The sequence below is a fragment of the Staurois parvus genome, unplaced genomic scaffold, assembly GCF_062004578.1.
Source record: "Staurois parvus isolate SC_StPar_1 unplaced genomic scaffold, SC_StPar_1.0 ptg000988l, whole genome shotgun sequence".
NCBI lineage: Eukaryota > Metazoa > Chordata > Amphibia > Anura > Ranidae > Staurois > Staurois parvus.
The window spans coordinates 2,777,619-2,791,558 of record NW_028318784.1 but is presented as its reverse complement, the minus strand read 5'-3'; the positions used below and the strand labels follow the sequence as shown (position 1 = coordinate 2,791,558).

The window sequence follows — 13,940 nt, the reverse complement described above, 5'->3', positions numbered from 1 at the left end:
GTCTGGCAAGACTGCGGGCACCGTGTCGTCTGGCAAGACTGCGGGCACCGAGTCGTCTGGCAAGACTGCGGGCACCGAGTCGTCTGGCAAGACTGCGGGCACCGAGTCGTCTGGCAAGACTGCGGGCACCGAGTCGTCTGGCAAGACTGCGGGCATCGAGTCAACTGGCGGAACAGCAGGCACCGAGTCGTCTGGCAAGACTGCGGGCACCGAGTCGTCTGGCAAGACTGCGGGCACCGAGTCAACTGGCGGAACAGCGGGCATCGAGTCAACTGGCGGAACAGCGGGCATCGAGTCAACTGGCAAGACTGCGGGCACCGAGTCGTCTGGCAAGACTGCGGGCACCGAGTCGTCTGGCAAGACTGCGGGCATCGAGTCAACTGGCGGAACAGCAGGCACCGAGTCGTCTGGCAAGACTGCGGGCACCGAGTCGTCTGGCAAGACTGCGGGCACCGAGTCGTCTGGCAAGACTGCGGGCACCGAGTCAACTGGCGGAACAGCGGGCATCGAGTCAACTGGCGGAACAGCGGGCATCGAGTCAACTGGCAAGACTGCGGGCACCGAGTCGTCTGGCAAGACTGCGGGCACCGAGTCGTCTGGCAAGACTGCGGGCACAGAATCGTCTGGCAAGACTGCGGGCACAGAGTCGTCTGGCAAGACTGCGGGCACAGAGTCGTCTGGCAAGACTGCGGGCACAGAGTCGTCTGGCAAGACTGCGGGCACCGAGTCGACTGGCGGAACAGCGGGCACCGAGTCGTCTGGCAAGACAGTAGGCTCCGAGTCAACAGGCACGACAGTGGGCACCGGGTCATCAGGTATCGGATTGTCTGGCTCGACAGCGGGCATCGGGTCACCAGGTATGACAGCGGGCACTGGGTCACCAGGCATCAGGTCATTTGGCTTGCCAGCGGGCACCGCGTCATCTGACAAGGCAGTGGGCACCGGGTCACCAGGTATGACAGCGGGCTCTGAGTCAATTGGCACGACAGCGGGCACTGGATCAGGTACCGGATCATCTGGATCAACAGCGGGCATCGAGTCAACTGGCCTAATAGGATTATTTGCAGATAAGGGGAGTTGCCATGGGCGCCCGTTTTGCACCCAGTATTGCCAATCTATATATGGCTAAGTGGGAGGAAGAAGCAGTTTTTTCTAATGTCGATAGCAATATAGTTCTATATGGCAGATTCATTGATGACATCCTATTATTGTGGAAAGGTGATATATTATCACTTACCAATTATTATCAGAATCTGAATATGAATGTTAAAAATATAGTATTGAGTTGGAACATCAATAAAGAAATAATACATTATTTAGATCTTACTCTGATGAGTACAGATGAGGGTATTACAACAAAAAATTATTTCAAAAAAACTGATCGCAACTCATATATCCCAGTTAATAGCTGCCATTACAGACCATGGATCCAAAATGTACCAAGGGGCCAATTTTATAGGTTACGACGCAACTGCACTAATATTGAAGATTATAGAACACAAAGTCAAATACTTGTCCAAAGGTTTGTAGATAAGGGTTACAAAAAAGAAATGATAATGGATGAAAGAAGTAAAATAGAACTCATAGATAGAACTGCATTATTAGAGGGGAACAATAAAAAATTCAGAACCAAAGATCAAGAATTATCCATAATATTACCATACAATAGACAATATAGAGATGTTCAGAAAATTATAAACAAACACTGGAATATACTCCAACTTGATAAGACCTTGAAAGATGTAGTTAAAGAACAACCCAGGTTTGTTTATAAAAGAGCACCGAATATTCGTGACCGAATAGTTAAAAATGTGTTAGAACCCCCCCAAACTTTGAAAACCACTTTGAGTTTCTTTACTGGAATCGGATTTTATAAATGTGGACGCTGTTACAGTTGCAGGAAAACACATGCAAATCCAAAACATAGAGAGTCCTTCATTAATCCAAGGAATGGTAAACAATATAAAATAGAACAATTTATGTCCTGTGACAGCACAGGAGTAGTGTATGCTTTAAAATGTCCCTGCAATTATTTGTACATAGGCCGCACAAAGAGAAGTCTGAAAGAGCGTATGCAAGAACATATACACAATATAGAGATAGGATTCAAATACCATCACCTATCAGTACACTTCAAAACGCACCATAATCAGGATGCAAACAAAGTAGAATTCTGGGGTATCACTAAACATTTTTCACATTGGAGAGGAGATAACTTAGTGCGTGAAATAAGTAAAAAAGAGTCATTCTGGATTTATGAGTTGGGAAGTTTAGCACCAGGAGGATTAAATAAAGATTTTGATTTATCATGTTTCATTAGTGATGTGTAGATTGGGTATTGTGACACGTATCCATTCAGTGTGTATGTGCGGACGTGAATGGGCATGAGGTCCACTGCGGGGGGCTACTCTCACTGCCATCGGTCATGAGCGCCCCGTTGCTGGCCTTCTGCCCTCGTGATGATTCGCGTTTTCACACGTGCACGCTGCCTGTGATTGTATTGGTCACACTCTCCAATCTATATATATTTTAGTTTGGTTTATTTGTGAATAAAGTTGATTTATTTATTAATTTTTATTAATTATCAATTAAATATATATTTTTATATCAAAATAATTTTTAATTATTTTTATATTGATTACCAATGTTTTTGGAACATTGATTTAATTAGTGTTTCATATTAGGTAATTATTTTGTTTATCTGCATTAAATATATGGTATGGGATACTGCATATTCATTGGTTGGATCAATCTAAACTAATGATTTTTAAACATAATTTGTTTTAAATTTGGTATTAATGGTATTTTTATATCTATCTGTCATATGAGTTATTTTATAAAGTAATCGATTCTTAGTCCTTGAGCTGGCTGCAGAGTAATGGCGTCTAGTACCCCTCCGGGATAGGCATAGTGTTCACAGTGTTATTTACAATTCACCATATATCTATAAGAAAATGGCTGCCCCCATTAGATAGCCAACAAAATGGCGGAGCCGAGCTTTATAAGCCGACAGCTCACGAGTGATTGACCAATCAAATCCCCCTGATGAAGCCACGTGATTAGTGGCGTAACGCGTAGGGGTGGGACTGTTCATGTCACTCGGAGGGAGTTAGTCCGGATATCGGATCACGCACGCACATCTCCAACAGCCAGCGGAGGTCTGAATCAGCTGTACTATCACTATACGATTTATGTGAGAGCCGCCTGTCAGCTGTACATTAAAAGCTTTGAAAACGATAAAGCACCATGTCAGAATTTTCTTATTTATGGAGAGTTACATGGAAATAAGAAGACAGCAGAGGGGCATCCAGTGAGAGGATACTGGTCTACAACACAGGTCGCATTATAATTGTTATCTCATCTACAACAGTTCCTAAACAAGTAGGTTCCAAGGAGGTGAACCGCAAGCTTTAATAGCCTAATTGCAGGCTATTCATGAGGTGAGCGCACATCTTCACTTGAGGGAGGAGGCACAAGCAGTCACCTATTTAAAGTTATAGAAGATTTTTTTCAGCACAAAGTCACCTATATATTTCTCTGTGGGACATTATTATTTTATCAATATATTATATGATTTCACTATATTTTTAGTATTTTTTACTATTTCATTCATGTGAGTTGATTGGCTATATATTCATTTATGTGAGTTGATTGTCTATATATTCACTTATTCAGATATTCAAATATATTATATACATTTTTATAGGTTTATTATATATAGATTGGAAGGTTGTGAGCGCAATATTATATTTTTATTTACATGGCCTAATAGGATCGTCGGGCTGGATCAGTTCATCATGCTGAGTAGCGGCATCAGGCTGAGTAGAGGCTTCAGGCTGAGTAGAGGCTTCAGGCTGAGTAGAGGCATCAGGCTGAGTAGAGGCTTCAGGCTGAGTAGAGGCTTCAGGCTGAAGAGAGGCATCAGGCTGAGGAGAGGCATCAGGCTGAAGAGAGGCATCAGGCTGAAGAGAGGCATCAGGCTGAAGAGAGGCATCAGGCTGAAGAGAGGCATCCGGCTGAAGAGAGGCATCCGGCTGAAGAGTGGCATCAGGCTGAAGAGAGGCATCAGGCTGAAGAGAGGCATCCGGCTGAAGAGAGGCATCCGGCTGAAGAGAGGCATCCGGCTGAAGAGAGGCTTCAGGCTGAGTAGAGGCTTCAGGCTGAGTAGAGGCTTCAGGCTGAGTAGAGGCTTCAGGCTGAGTCACGGAAGGCAGGTTCACCGGTTTGGATACTGGCAGGATGGTATTGGTTGGAAAGAATTTTCGCTTTTTTCTGGTTTTAACTACTGGAGCACTGCAAGTAAACGCAGGTCTGCAAACGAATGGAGCAGCTGGAGACAGAGAAGAACTGGAGGATGGAACAGGAGAGGGAGCAGTTGCTACAGAGGGCTTTTTTACAGGGTTAAAGGCAGGATAGGTGCAGCGAGTGGGAACAGGGTACTGACATGCGGTAGATAGCCAAGTATACTGGGCTGTAACTGGAGGAGCTGGTGGGAATACAGGAGTAGAGTTAGAAGCAGGACTGGGTTTTTGTAAGCTGACTGAGGCTGGGTGCAACAAGTCTGTCCATGTCTGCAGTATGGGTTGAACAAAGCTGAGCTTACACAAAGCCTGTCTGGTCAATGACTGCACTGCGTTTATACAATCTCTTAGTATCTGTGGTGAACATGTGGAATAACGCTCCAGAAAGTAACCCACATCATCCTCTAATAACCACACCAGGGACTCTACCTGGTCTGCACTAAATGGTGGCAAAAATTCATCCCTGCATTCGGGGAAACCAGATGAAACCAACTCAACACAAACCTTAATCAATGGCTGCACCATAGAGAAATCTGTGCCCTGATCTACTAGAACATGAGCGAGCCGTATACATTCTAGCAGTTCATCCCGGGGATACTCCTTCAGAGTCTGATAAGCATATTTTCTGTCATCAAGCACTAGCAGAGATAAATACTCAACCTCATCCAGATCCATCCTTCCCAGCAACAAGCCAAGATGGCTTCCCTGTGCAGCCACTTCTGGTCAGAATTGGCCTTGGTGTAATGTCAGGGCTCCCAGGTGTGACCAGAAGTGTGTGGCTGACGCAGGGAAACGCAGACCTCAGATATGTTATAAACAATATAATTTATTAACACTAACAATACAAACATAAACGCAGTGCAATACTAAAACATAATACAGTGCAACCAAACCAAACCAACCACCCACAGATAACAGTACATACAAGCAAGCGTCGTCAGGCAGGCCGGGTCAATATCAATAGGGCAGGTAGGTACAGGGGGAGCAAGCAGAGATTGGTCGGGGTCACAGGCCAGGTTCAGCAGGTAGCAAGCAGCGTAGTACAGAGGGTCAGGCAGAGGGATGGTCAGGGTCACAAGCCAGGGATCAGAACAGGTAGCAAGCAGCGTGGTACAGAGGGTCAGGCAGAGGGATGGTCAGGAGCGAGCCGGGATCAGAGCAGGAGAAGTCAGCAGCGGTTCAGAAACAGGATGCAGGACAGAAACAGGATACAGGGCCCAGGACAAACACAACACCAAGGCAGAGTCTGTGGGTCTGGCCATCCCTTAAATACCCCAGCATAATCAGTTCCAGGTGTTAGCTGGTTGCAAAGTTGAGTCTCTGATTGCTGGGAGCATCCGCTGGCCAGCCCTGGTACTGCAGATCAAAAGGCAGGTGAGTCCCACCATTGCTGGCCAGTCCATTCCTGACAGAAGTACTTCTCTATCTTATAGAGCACTATAAAATAATGACCATGTGGGCTAGTTACAACCTATTTTGGATTATGTAATCCACAGAGAGTCAGGGAAGAGGATGAATGGGGGGTGGGGCTAGAGAGCGGGTTGGTCACTTGGAATGTGGTGGTTAGTTGGGCTTTGAGATACCAATCTGTGTAGCAGAAGGTTTCCATATGAGCGGATAATTCAGCAGGTGAGAAGGAATGCTCCATGTAGTGTCGTCATTTAGAAAAGAAGCGACGAGTGGACTTAAAGTTTTGGGTGATGGTGTCAAGCTTTTCCAGGTTGAAAAAGTTAGCGCATGTGTCACTTCTTTTAGAGGTGGTGTATTTGGATGAATCCAGTCCTGCATGAGGGCTCTGCGGGCCATCAATAGACAAATATGGATCCAGGGAGAGCAGTAGGGCGTGTCAATGTTGTAGGCTCTTCATAGCTAAAGAGATAAATCATGGGATCTTTGGAGACAGAGATGTTGTATATTTGATTGATGTAATGAACAATTTGTTCCCAGAAAGATGAAACTCGAGCACATTCCCACAGGCGATGGAACAATGATAGTCGGTTGTGATCACACCAAGAGTATGTTGGGTGGGCAGCAACTGCTGAGTTCGTGGAAAAAGGGCAATAGGCTTGGTGAATGATTGATTTTAAACTGAGTTTCGCTCCACGTTTCAGAGTACGAGCGAAACAATTTTCCTGTATCTTGATAATATTTTGTCTGGAGCGTCATCTGTACAGAGTATGGGGGTCCATGATTTAAATGGAGTAAGGTTGTATTTTGCAGATTGGTGAGAGACCAGATAAGGGTATGTGTTTGAGATGGAGTAGCAGTCTTGTCGAAGTAGTATCTCTATGAAGGAGCGTTGGAAAGGATTCTGTTTAGAGGAGTATCAGGACCAGAGATAGGTCACCAGCTGATGATGGCGGAAAATATGGGATCCCAGCAAGGAGTATTGAGCAGCTAACACTGAGAAGGGTTTAAATAAATGTTGGGTATCATCAAAGACCGATATGACATTAGTAAATCCCTTACGTGACCAATGTGTAAATCCTGCGTGTTTACTAGCTGGAGGGAACATAGGGTTTCCAAGTATAGGCAAGTAACGGGATATCCTTAATGGTAAGCGTGTTTTTTTGTGTTGCCATAGAAAGGCTTGTAGGACTGTATGAATCTTCTGTACATTAGTATGTTTTAACAAAATAGGAAGCGTTTGTAAAGGGTATAGCAATCTCGAAAATTAAACCATTTTGAAGAGATGGCATCTCCCAAAGAGTGAGAGGGGGAGGGATTACCAAGCTTCCAATTCCTGCACAATCTTATTGATTAGAGGAGGGCAATTAAGGTAATAGAGAGATAATGGTTCTCTGACTATATGTATGCCCAAATAGCTAATTGAGTGTTTAGCTATACAAAAAGGGGAAGACCTGAGCCAGTGAGTTGAAGTAGTAGGGTTCAAAGGGAGTACTTCACTCTTGTCAAAATTGATTCGTAAGCCTGAGCAGCTACGGAAGATCGCAAATATGTTCTGAAGTAATCTAAAATCTGAGGGTGGATCTAAAGAAAACAATAATATAACTTCCACAAAAAAAGCTGAACAAAAAGTGTGTTTGCCGATCGTGACACCATTTACCCTTGCCTTGGAGTTAAGTAATCTGGATAGAGGTTCTAAAACAATATTAAAAAGAAGGGGGGAGGGCAAATGTGCAGCATCCCAAGATGGCGAATGTGTGAAGGGTGAGCTCCGCTGATCCTCGGACTGCAACGGCCTCCTGATACCCTTCAGCAGCAGCCACAGCTCCAGGAGTGCTCTCACCCATGTCAGGACGTACTACCCATGGGTAAAATTGGGCGATGGAAGCCACCCACGGCGCCTCCTCCAGATCTTTTCATGCTGGATCGCTATTTCACTAGGCCTGCATCCCCGGAATCGAGTAGTTGCGGAGGCCCGAGTGAGTGCCCCGGAGAGTCTGCTGACATGGCGGAGATAGACACAGATGCCCCTGTTGCCTTGCTTCCTACGCTCCTCTCTCTGACGGTGGATATCCTGGAAGACAAATTGCAAGTATTTTTACATAATATCACCCGCACTATCTCTGCTGAAATTGGGAAATTGGCCCAGGAGCTCAGGGGGGAGATTACTCAATTGGGAGATCGCACAGACCACCTTGAATCAAAGTTTGATGAATTGGTGCAATATGTGCATGTCCTGGAGGAGGATAACACAAATTTGAAACATTCTGTGTCCCAGTTACAGCTCCAGCAGGAGGACCTGGAAAACAGGGAGTGCCGCCAGAATATTTGTGCTCCTGACATCTCTGAAACAGTCCCTGACTCCCAAATTAAATGCCACCTGCTGTCTCTGTTTACCACTCTGGCCCCCAAAGTCTGAGATGTTGATTGGCATGTGGATCAGGCCCATAGATCGTTAGGCCCGAGACATCCTAAGGGGACTAGGCCCAGAGACGTTAATATTCGCTTTGATTACTTTGACAGCAAAGACATTTTGATTGCCTCTACTCGCAACAAAACCTCCCTGGAATTTAAGGGTGACAAGCTTCAGATGTTCAGATTTTCAGTGAGCTATCCCCCATTACTTTGGCAAAGAGACGTGTCTTAAAGCCGGTTACCACTCATCTCCAGCAGCATCGGATCATTTACCAGTGGGGATTTCCTTTTAAGCTTGTTGTCTCTAGAGATATTTCCCAAATCTTCCTCCGTGATCTCCATAAAGCAGACTCCTTCTTTAAACAGTTGGGACTTCCTCCCCCACTGGAAGAGGCCTTTTTGCAACTTCCTACGCCATCCCAGTCTTCCGCTACTCCACGCAATATCTGGACACCTGCTAAACCCGGGAGGAAGAGGTTTCCACCCACTCCCCAATGGCCCCGACTTTCTGGCTAGGAGGGCCCCACCACATGACTCTTCCAGTTATCAGGTTTCCTGCCTTGCTAAATGAGCTCTTATGCTCCCTTGTGTGCCTTAGAAATTGTTTATTACCCCTCCCTCATTTGTATGTCCTGCTTACAGATGTTCAATGGTTAGCTGAGGTAGGCACCTGTCATTTACGGTCAGCTGCCGCGTTGCCCCCTTGTGCGTCAGGCTTTCAGCCCTGATGACTCGGGATATCCCCGATATCCCAGGTACATATCTTTGATGATATCTTTGTTTCTGGCCAAAGTCCCTGCAGCCTCTGCTCTCTGTGATACATTTGTTTGAACTAGGCCTGTTGCCATGATAATCACCTGGTTTTCTGTTTTGTCTCATTGATGATATTTTTTCTGTATGCTCAGGTTACGCAGCAGCTGTTTTGCTTTGCTATTTTATGATGGCTTTTAGGCTGTTGTCGTATAATGTCAAAGGGCTTAACTCAATCCAAAAATGGTGGATGGCTTTGAAGGAGATCAGATCCTCAGGAGCAGATATTATATTCATTCAGGAAACCCACTTCAAACAGGATGGCTCTTTTTGTTTTGCCTCCAAGAGCTTTCCACAATCCTACTTCACCTTTGATCCCTCCGGAAAAGCCGGTGTAGCTATCTTGATCCAAAAAAACTGTTCCCTGAGGGTCTCTTCCTTTCGATTTGATCCACATGGTCTCTAAGTGTTGTTGGAATGTATGCATGTGGGCTCTCCATTTATACTTCTGACTTTGTATGCACTCAACTCTGCTCAATTGCTATTTCTCTCTCAGATTTTAGACAAGTTATGCTCAATATCAGCTCCCTGTATGATCATTGGGTGGATTTTAACTCCTTATGTCACCCCATAAGGATAGAAAAGTGTTTTTTGCCCCCACCCCATCAAAGTGGCTATGCTCCTCCTCCACGGCTTTCAGCAAACAGATTCAGGAGCAACGTCTTTTCGATGCCTGGTGTGTCAAACTTCCTCTCCATAGGCAATTCACATTCTATTCTACTCCACATTGCATGTACTCTAGGTTTGATCATTTTTTTTGTCACCGCCCTCCTGCTCCCCTTCCTGGTTTCTTTGGAGATTAATCTGATGACTTGGTCATATCATGCCTCCCTATCACTTGACCTCGTTTTTCCTGACTCTACCCCTAGGGTTTGCCACTGGCACTTTAACGAGAGTTTTCTGTGCTCAGAACCACTTTGAGAGGAGCTCTCTCAGGGTCTGGATGCTTATTTTCATTTCCATGTTGGCTCAGTATCCTCATCCTCTACCCTATGGGAGGCCCATAAGGCCATCATTAGAGGCCTCTGTATTTCCATGGGCACTCGTTTAAAGAAGGCCAGGCAATCCCTTCTCCAACAATTATCCACAGCAGAACGTCATTTGTTGGATAGGCCGTCTATACCTCAGTTACAGAAAGTCTCCCATTTACATAATTAAAATCCGGGCTCTTTATCTACATAAAACTGCTCAATCTCTCGCCTGGGTAAAGCAAACGTTTTACGAGTTCTACAACAAACCACACCACATGCTAGTGAACAGACTTAAATCTCAAGCATCCCCTTATTTACCGGGCCATTTACTTCAACCTGACGGAAAACCCATATATGACCTGCATGTTATGTCTACCATATTTGAGGAATACTATGAGAAGCTTTATAACTGGCTGGCCCCTGATGCTCACCCTCCCCTCCAGATGACTACTTTTGATGCCTTTTTTTGACTCCTTATCTTTGCCGCATTTTTCACCCTCCGTTCTTTTGGCTTTGAACACAGAGATTTCTATCAAAGAACTACTGAATGTTGTTACACATCTCCCCACTCACATGTCCCCAAGACCGTACAGTCTTCCCTTCATTGGAATCCTAGCCTCTCATCTTCTAAATTTGTTTTGGGATCTCCTGAAAGGGTCTTCCCCGCACACTGATTTTACACACTCTTATATTTCTGTGATCCTGAAGCCAGATAAGGACCACTCTCTCCCAGATAATTATCATCCCATAGCTTTATTAAACTCTGACTACAAAGTTTTCATGAAAATAGTGGCCAACTGGTTGGCCGGATGTATCTCCAAGCTTATATACAGAGACCAGGTGGACTTTGTCCCAGCTAGACATGCATCAGATAATACTAGGAGGACTATTGAATTAATCGATCTTGTCAACAAGTCCCCATCCCTAAAACATGCTCTCTTGTTGAGCTTGGACGCTCAAAAAGCATTTGACTGATTAAGTTGGCCTTATATGTTTCTTGTTTTAGAGAGATTTGGTTTTAGTTGTCCATTTGTGGCAGCTTTGAAAGCCTTCTACTCTACTCCTTCTTCCCAGATCAAACTGGCTTCATTCTTATCACCTTCTTTCCGGATGTCTAATGGTATGTGCCAGGGTTGCTCTCTTTCTCCTCTACTGTTTATCCTCTGCCTGGAACCCCTGGCTATCGCTGTCAGATCCAATCCTGATATTCAGGGGATACACTGGTGCAATATGTGCATGTCCTGGAGGAGGATAACACAAATTTGAAACATTCTGTGTCCCAGTTACAGCTCCAGCAGGAGGACCTGGAAAACAGGGAGTGCCGCCAGAATATTTGTGCTCCTGACATCTCTGAAACAGTCCCTGACTCCAAAATTAAATGCCACCTGCTGTCTCTGTTTACCACTCTGGCCCCCAAAGTCTGAGATGTTGATTGGCATGTGGATCAGGCCCATAGATCGTTAGGCCCGAGGCATCCTAAGGGGACTAGGCCCAGAGACGTTAATATTCGCTTTGATTACTTTGACAGCAAAGACATTTTGATTGCCTCTACTCGCAACAAAACCTCCCTGGAATTTAAGGGTGACAAGCTTCAGATGTTCAGATTTTCAGTGAGCTATCCCCCATTACTTTGGCAAAGAGACGTGTCTTAAAGCCGGTTACCACTCATCTCCAGCAGCATCGGATCATTTACCAGTGGGGATTTCCTTTTAAGCTTGTTGTCTCTAGAGATATTTCCCAAATCTTCCTCCGTGATCTCCATAAAGCAGACTCCTTCTTTAAACAGTTGGGACTTCCTCCCCCACTGGAAGAGGCCTTTTTGCAACTTCCTACGCCATCCCAGTCTTCCGCTACTCCACGCAATATCTGGACACCTGCTAAACCCGGGAGGAAGAGGTTTCCACCCACTCCCCAATGGCCCCGACTTTCTGGCTAGGAGGGCCCCACCACATGACTCTTCCAGTTATCAGGTTTCCTGCCTTGCTAAATGAGCTCTTATGCTCCCATGTGTGCCTTAGAAATTGTTTATTACCCCTCCCTCATTTGTATGTCCTGCTTACAGATGTTCAATGGTTAGCTGAGGTAGGCACCTGTCATTTACGGTCAGCTGCCGCGTTGCCCCCTTGTGCGTCAGGCTTTCAGCCCTGATGACTCGGGATATCCCCGATATCCCAGGTACATATCTTTGATGATATCTTTGTTTCTGGCCAAAGTCCCTGCAGCCTCTGCTCTCTGTGATACATTTGTTTGAACTAGGCCTGTTGCCATGATAATCACCTGGTTTTCTGTTTTGTCTCATTGATGATATTTTTTCTGTATGCTCAGGTTACGCAGCAGATGTTTTGCTTTGCTATTTTATGATGGCTTTTAGGCTGTTGTCGTATAATGTCAAAGGGCTTAACTCAATCCAAAAATGGTGGATGGCTTTGAAGGAGATCAGATCCTCAGGAGCAGATATTATATTCATTCAGGAAACCCACTTCAAACAGGATGGCCCTTTTTGTTTTGCCTCCAAGAGCTTTCCACAATCCTACTTCACCTTTGATCCCTCCGGAAAAGCCGGTGTAGCTATCTTGATCCAAAAAAACTGTTCCCTGAGGGTCTCTTCCTTTCGATTTGATCCACATGGTCTCTAAGTGTTGTTGGAATGTATGCATGTGGGCTCTCCATTTATACTTCTGACTTTGTATGCACTCAACTCTGCTCAATTGCTATTTCTCTCTCAGATTTTAGACAAGTTATGCTCAATATCAGCTCCCTGTATGATCATTGGGTGGATTTTAACTCCTTATGTCACCCCATAAGGATAGAAAAGTGCTTTTTGCCCCCACCCCATCGAAGTGGCTATGCTCCTCCTCCACGGCTTTCAGCAAACAGATTCAGGAGCAACATCTTTTCGATGCCTGGTGTGTCAAACTTCCTCTCCATAGGCAATTCACATTCTATTCTACTCCACATTGCATGTACTCTAGGTTTGATCATTTTTTTTGTCACCGCCCTCCTGCTCCCCTTCCTGGTTTCTTTGGAGATTAATCTGATGACTTGGTCATATCATGCCTCCCTATCACTTGACCTCGTTTTTCCTGACTCTACCCCTAGGGTTTGCCACTGGCACTTTAACGAGAGTTTTCTGTGCTCAGAACCACTTTGAGAGGAGCTCTCTCAGGGTCTGGATGCTTATTTTCATTTCCATGTTGGCTCAGTATCCTCATCCTCTACCCTATGGGAGGCCCATAAGGCCATCATTAGAGGCCTCTGTATTTCCATGGGCACTCGTTTAAAGAAGGCCAGGCAATCCCTTCTCCAACAATTATCCACAGCAGAACGTCATTTGTTGGATAGGCCGTCTATACCTCAGTTACAGAAAGTCTCCCATTTACATAATTAAAATCCGGGCTCTTTATCTACATAAAACTGCTCAATCTCTCGCCTGGGTAAAGCAAACGTTTTACGAGTTCTACAACAAACCACACCACATGCTAGTGAACAGACTTAAATCTCAAGCATCCCCTTATTTACCGGGCCATTTACTTCAACCTGACGGAAAACCCATATATGACCTGCATGTTATGTCTACCATATTTGAGGAATACTATGAGAAGCTTTATAACTGGCTGGCCCCTGATGCTCACCCTCCCCTCCAGATGACTACTTTTGATGCCTTTTTTTGACTCCTTATCTTTGCCGCATTTTTCACCCTCCGTTCTTTTGGCTTTGAACACAGAGATTTCTATCAAAGAACTACTGAATGTTGTTACACATCTCCCCACTCACATGTCCCCAAGACCGTACAGTCTTCCCTTCATTGGAATCCTAGCCTCTCATCTTCTAAATTTGTTTTGGGATCTCCTGAAAGGGTCTTCCCCGCACACTGATTTTACACACTCTTATATTTCTGTGATCCTGAAGCCAGATAAGGACCACTCTCTCCCAGATAATTATCATCCTATAGCTTTATTAAACTCTGACTACAAAGTTTTCATGAAAATAGTGGCCAACTGGTTGGCCGGATGTATCTCCAAGCTTATATACAGAG

General features: G+C 45.1%; 1 protein-coding gene across 3 annotated transcripts in view; it reads left to right on the top strand.

Annotated features, from left to right (window-relative positions):
• NCAM2 (neural cell adhesion molecule 2) overlaps positions 1 to 13,940 on the top strand; it is a 515,560-nt gene that overhangs the window by 311,248 nt on the left and 190,372 nt on the right. The window lies entirely within an intron of this gene.